Source organism: Corythoichthys intestinalis, chromosome 7, assembly GCF_030265065.1.
Source record: "Corythoichthys intestinalis isolate RoL2023-P3 chromosome 7, ASM3026506v1, whole genome shotgun sequence".
In the NCBI taxonomy this organism is placed as follows: Eukaryota; Metazoa; Chordata; class Actinopteri; order Syngnathiformes; family Syngnathidae; genus Corythoichthys; species Corythoichthys intestinalis.
This window is the reverse complement of record NC_080401.1, coordinates 54,535,209-54,541,801: the sequence shown is the minus strand read 5'-3', so window position 1 is coordinate 54,541,801 and position 6,593 is coordinate 54,535,209. Positions and strand designations below refer to the sequence as shown.

At 35.4% G+C, this 6,593-nt stretch overlaps 1 long non-coding RNA gene across 1 annotated transcript; it reads right to left on the bottom strand.

Annotated features, from left to right (window-relative positions):
- Positions 1-2,485: 2,485 nt before the first annotated feature.
- On the bottom strand, positions 2,486-4,994 carry LOC130919310 (uncharacterized). The gene is made up of 3 exons (XR_009063940.1): positions 4,749-4,994; positions 4,418-4,553; positions 2,486-4,182 (listed from the first exon to the last, which is right to left on the bottom strand). It is a non-coding gene; the product is annotated as an uncharacterized LOC130919310 (long non-coding RNA).
- Between the last annotated feature and the right edge of the window lie 1,599 nt (positions 4,995-6,593).

Below are 6,593 nucleotides of genomic sequence, written 5' to 3'. Positions count from 1 at the left end.
ATGACACTTTTCACCCACCGGGCGAGCCTGCCCCCCCCTTAAAATCCGCTTATGACAATAACTTAACTTTTCTGTTAGCATGTCTGCTGTAAATTGAAATTAATTTGTCACTAATAGATGTCAGTTTATGAGTTTTTGTTTGTTAGAATGGCATTTAATCATATTTTTTCGAACACATTCATTGACAGTTAATACAGAATACCTTACGCATTGTAAAGGATCTTAAAGAATGAAGTCGTGACTTAACACTAAAAAAGCGTAGCTTCAAATAAAGTAAGCAAATGAGTCCACCTCCTCCCACAACCCAAATTCAGCATTGTTCCGAGAATGTTCTGTATCAGAACAGAAACTTTTTTTTCTTCATTACTTCCAGTTATGCTGACCTGGATTCAGTCACGCTTATTTTTTTTGTCGATGCTGTGCAAAACAAGCCAAGTTGATAAGATTCCCGAGCGGCCCCACCGTTCATTCATTCACGACACCACGATACCCGGCGTTTACCTTGCATATTTGCCCAGTCTGGAATGCGACCGCGAACCCCGACACGACCTGGAATGTTGGCGGCCGCTGTTTGCATGGAAGCCGGCTAGTGACTCACAATCAGTGAGTCTTGCGTTGTCGTCGACAAAATATTTTTGGTGGCTGTATCAACAAAAACAACTTAATGGATGAAAAATGCTAAATATGCTATAAGAATGTTAATACTTTAGCTGGCCCATCACATTTTTTTGCACATGAGTCTGAGTCACCCAATTTTGAGGATCTGCCGATACAGAGTACTGATCCGATACATCGGAAATTTATTCATAAATTTCTTACAAAACATATTTTAGGGTTTCTTATAACAGTATTCTTATCCATCTTTTTAGATTTTTAGCCTACTTCGACCTTTATAAAATATTTTCATAACATTTTCATAACATTTGTGATGATGTTGTGATGAGTGTGACTGACTGAGGTTGTGGACAGGTGTCTTTTATACCGATAATGAGTTAAAACAGGTGCCATTAATACAGGTAACGAGTGGAAGAAGAAGTTAGACCTCTTTGACAGCCAGAAATCTTGCTTGTTTGTAGGTGACTAAATACTAATTTTCCACCGTAATTTGGATATAAATTCTTTAAATCTATCCATCTATAATTAAATGTTGTTTTCGTGTCAAATTTGTCTGGTGGCGGCTTATATTCAGGTGCGCCTTATAGTGTGAAAATTACAGTAGTGCCAGTGAAAGCGTTACAGACATATCAAGATATAAAAGAGGTGTCATTCAACTAGCTGTCAGTCGACATATCATCACAAATGTTATGAAAATATTTTATAAAGGTCGAAGTAGGCTAAAAATCTAAAAAGATGGATAAGAATACTGTTATAAGAAACCCAAAAACATGTTTTTGGGTAATGCTCTATACCTAAAGTACTGCTCTAGCCACATGAGGTTGGGCATTGTCATGGACCAGGAGGGGCTAGGTCCCACTGCACCAGCCTAGCTTATGACAATCGGTCCAAGGATTTCATCCCGAAAAGTTAAAATATATTATATATATATATATATATATATATATATATATATATATATATATATATATATATATATATATATATATATATATATTAGGGCTGTCAAAATTATCGCGTTAACGCGCAGTAATTAATTTTTTTAATTAATCACGTTAAAATATTTGACGCAATTAATGCACATGTCCCGCTCAGACAGTATTCTGCCTTTTGGTAAGTTTTACAGCAAGGCTTTTTGTGCTGTCTAACAGTGAACTCTTGTGGTCGCTTTGCGACATGATTTCTTGTTTTCTTGCCAGTTCAATATGGCTGCACGACGTCTCGGGCTGACGCCTACTTTGTAATGTTGTGCCTATATGATCCTTGGACAAGATTTGTCCGTAAGTATGGTTGTTGTAAAGAATGTACATATTATGTTAGTAAGCGAAATGTTCTATTTTTTGTATGAGACGCTTTTTGTTTATGTTTAGTGAACCTGTATAGCGTGCTAAGCTAACGTTGTTGCTAATGCAATGCTTGTGTACTTTTTTTTTTTGCAGTTTTACGACGGTCTAAAGAGGACAATGGTTTGAGGCCATTTTATTAATATATCAGATGAAAAAGGAAGAAGTCTGATTATTAAGGCGTCATTCACTAGCTGTCTAGCTTTGGAAAAAGTAGACGCTTCGGAGTGAGGACAGCATACAGTAGACAGATTTAAATGACAGTAGAGTGAAATGCCCACTACAGTCCTTATGTACTGTATGTTGAATGTATATATCCATGTTGTGTCTTATCTTTCCATTCCAACATTTTACAGAATATATATATAATTTACAGAAAAATATAGCATATTTTATAGATGGTTTGAATTGCGACTAATTGCGATTAATTAGGATTAATTAATTTTTAAATTTTTATGCTGTAATTAACTCGATTAAAAATTTTAATCGTTTGACAGCCCTAATATATATGCATTGGGTCTCAGGAAGGGGAGGCAAGGCGGGACATGGATAAAGCTGCTAACAACATTAAACTCACAAGGAATAGTTTAGCGTTAGCGCAATTTAGTGAAGCAAAATTCACACATTCAAGTTCGTGTGGTGCTCCGGAAGACTGTTTGCACCGGCTGGTGTCTCGTTTAATGCTTTCGTAGCTAATCTATTATACCATTTTGCCGTTGTCATCTATTTTCTTCTAGATACTTCTGAGGAAGGTTGGGGTGTCGTTCCTCAACAATAAGACATCTCTCGTCCTCACTTATCTACGTGCTTTTTTTTTTTTTTTTTTTTTTTTTTTTACCCTAAAGCTCCCCGAAGACGCAATAAATTTACATTTCAGGGAATGCTGATGGTGAGCAGTTGGCCAGTATTAGGGGAAAAAGTTACTGACCTTAAGTGGCTCATGTTGGTGTCCAGTGGACAATTTTTTTGATGAACGAGTTAGTTGTGCTGGAAGTCCTTTTTTGTACATCAATTGCCTGTTTATCATTTGTATTGTATTACACTGGTCATCAATAAAATATTACTTTGCAGAAAAACAATCATTGCCTTTATTATTTCTTCACATTATTGAGGTAATGTCACATCAACGACAACCAACATTCTATGCTGTCATTTAAAACAAGTCCAAATATTTGACGCAGGATGGATAGTCTCGTTGTAGACATTCAATACATTAGAAAATTCTGACATCTGCTGAATTTCTTCAGGAGTTGAGGCCTGTCGCAGCTGCACTTCTGGGACTGACATCAACATGGGGGGGATGACCATGTAGACCATCACATAAAACTGCAAATATGTAATTTAAAGTTGAACCAACTAGTCCTAAAATATAACTAAAAATGCACACATCGTATATGGCAAATTTAGTTATTGATTAGCCTCATATGTATGTGCATAGCCCTAGACTGTGAAAGTGTTCACATTTATATAATTTTATTTAACTTTTTTGGTCAGGGATATTTCATGCTTTTATTGTTTTGTTTTTTTTTTTATGTTATGTTTTTGATTAGAAATGTGCACTTTACATTATCCCTTTTGAAGTTGAACTTGTTAAGCCATTTTCAAAGAGCCAATAAGCAAAGAGGGCGTGCCACACCTCATAATTTGATTTTGATAGGTAAAATTTCATCCAACCATCTCCCAGAAGTGGCAACTAAAACTATACCAACATTTCTGCAATAACAGACAATGTGTTGCAGGGCCCAGAATTTTTTTTTTCGTAATTCTGAGACATAAAATTTTAGGGTTTCTTATTTTTGCAAGCCATAAACATCAACATTTAACTCATTGGCTGCCATTGACAGCGCTTGACATCCAATCAATTTTTGACTGGGAGAGGCTGGCAGCGAAAGCACTCCAAATCTAAATGAATTAGATTCCTAGCGCGTAATAAATAATAAAAGCATGAAATATTTAAACTTAATTTAAAATGGTCTATATTATACTGTATATGAGTTTATCGTTCCAAAATGGGTGAAAAAAATATGGTCTTAATTTATTTTTGTACTTCCTTCCGAGTCCCCCAATATAGAGCTTTAATTTATGACTTTATGGTTGCCATCGCTATGCCTTTGACTGTTGGGGGCTGGCACAGAATATCATCTACGCCGAACAGTTTGTAGTTGTAGTGTGCGGACAATTCCCGGTGGATCCAGACGTGGCATGGATTCTTGCACACGAAGTCCTCCATGAAAAAACAGGAAAACAAGTTGCAATTTAAAAAGTTGCATTGCATAAAAGCTGAAGAAGTAATTTCTAGTGTTTAAACAGGACTTGAAATAACAAAATGGTTTAACCCTGATGGCAAAGTCATGATTCGGCTTGTTATTTTTTTTTTTAACACAAATATTTCCTCTTGACACTTAATTTGAATGAATGAAACTATAGTCCAAGTCAAATTATTAATGACATTCACTTACTCTGAACCTTTGTACGTCGGAACCTGAGACGTCCTTGCATCATTCTGAACCCAGAATTTGGATGAGATCCTGGGATCCCTGTAATCACCGAGCATCCAACGTTGCGATGTCAGTGGAATTATTCAAGTCAGAGACTCTAAAAACAATGTTATGGTGAGCAGGAATATCGTTTGCTTTCATGAGAACTTAGTTGTAACTTCTGCTAAGCTACACTGGAGCAGTTACAAGTAGCTTTGATACCAGTAGCAGTCAGATATATATAGAGAGTGCAGCATGCCATACGAATAACCAAGTTTTCATTTTAAAATATGCCACTGTCATACAAACTCACCTTATACCATGCTTTGACATTCGACGGTGGATAATGCATATTCTCTCACTTCTCACCAAGTAGGACTACTAAACTAGGTCGGCTGTTTCCCTGACTTTCAGACCCACGTTCTGTCATCTGTGGCAGGCATGGCTAGTAGATTTCAGAAATCGAATGTCGATCAACCAATAAGCGAATAGTTCAACCCATGGCACCCTTAGGAACGCCCCCTCATTTGAATTACATTTCCACTTGCAAGTTGGCGCTGACAATGAAATAAGAAAATATAAGGCAAAGCGCTTTTATTTATTGATTGACATTTATTTCAATCAATATATTTATTTTTGTATTTATTTCCACATTTATTTTTGTATTTATTCTTACATTTTTAATGTAATTTCTTATTTTTGTATATATATTCATTTTTATTTTTACTTTTATTTAATTAGCTATTTATTTCCAATTTTATTTTTGGATTTATTTTTAGTTTTTGTATCTTAATTCTTATTTTGTATTTATAGTCGTTTATATTTTGCCTTTTATTGATTTATTTTTAATTACTTTTATTTTTAATTTTGGCAGCTTTGGTCCTCCATAAATAAGACGTAAAAGCATTAAAACTCAAGTATTAAATCACAAAACCCATCAATCTTTTATGCATAACAGAACACCGACATTTTGATTGGGTGGGCACGACTCACGTCTGGGTGGGCCGTGCTCACCCCGGCCCCCCCATAGATCCGGCCCCGGAAACAAGACACAGCTGTGAATGGCCACAGCCGGATTTTTTTTTTTAATTTTATGGGTGAAACATGGTGATATAACAAGGGTCGCAATGCAGAAATCGCAGACAACAAGGAGTGGTTTAGATTTTCTTTTTCATAGAGTTACCCTTTAAAACGTTATTTTTCTTTTTTTTTTTTTGTTTAGATCAATTATTTATCATCTAACATATCGGGGAAAATGCGACAGTAACAAAAAAAAATACAACTAAGCGATAGTAATGAGGTAGATATATATTTTTACAGACGCCAAATTTTTCAGTGTGACGTAATTCATTTAAAAGTTTAAAATATGCGAGTGAATAATTTTTTTAAGTCGTTTTTTTTTTTTTTTTTTTTAACTAAAATTTAGACATCAATTATAATTCTAAGCTAATAATGACAGAAATTTTGAATGATAAATATAATTACTTACATTCTTTTTGTGGTTAGATTTCAACAAAAGCGTTTGCGCGACGTCTGTAAACGGGGGTTTTCAGGGTAAAACGGAAAAATTAAAAATAGTTCAGGGGCTCCTTGCGCCATGAATCTGCTATTGCAGCATATAGACATATTGTTCTATCAAACGCAACAGTTGTTTTGGCTTAAGATACAGCAGTTTCTTTTACAGAGGGCTGCAAGAGCAGAAACTGCTTTTTCAGTCTTGTCTGTGTTTTCCGCCATATATATATATATATATATTTATTTTTTATTTTTTTCCAGCACTGACAGTAAATAAGCTAAAGACAGTCACAGATCTCATCACATGTCTACTTTTAACACCATGCAAATCAAACAACTCTTATTGGCACTAAGACACCAGTCAAAACATCTTGCATAAGGAGGCGTGTTCAGCGTTTTATTGTTTGCAGATCATCCCTTCCTCGTGAACATGATAGGAGATTACGCTTTATGATTTGATGAGATGATTTACTTTATAGTGTTTTCTATTCGGCTGCCTGTAAAAGCTCTTTGTAAACTCGTTGAACTCGTTTTCATTTGGTTTTGAATAAAGTTTAACCTTCTCCTTAACGTAATTCGCAGGACAGAAAGCTTACCGCGGCCGGTGCTGACTATTTTCTGGTTGGTTTTCAGTCTTCTGACT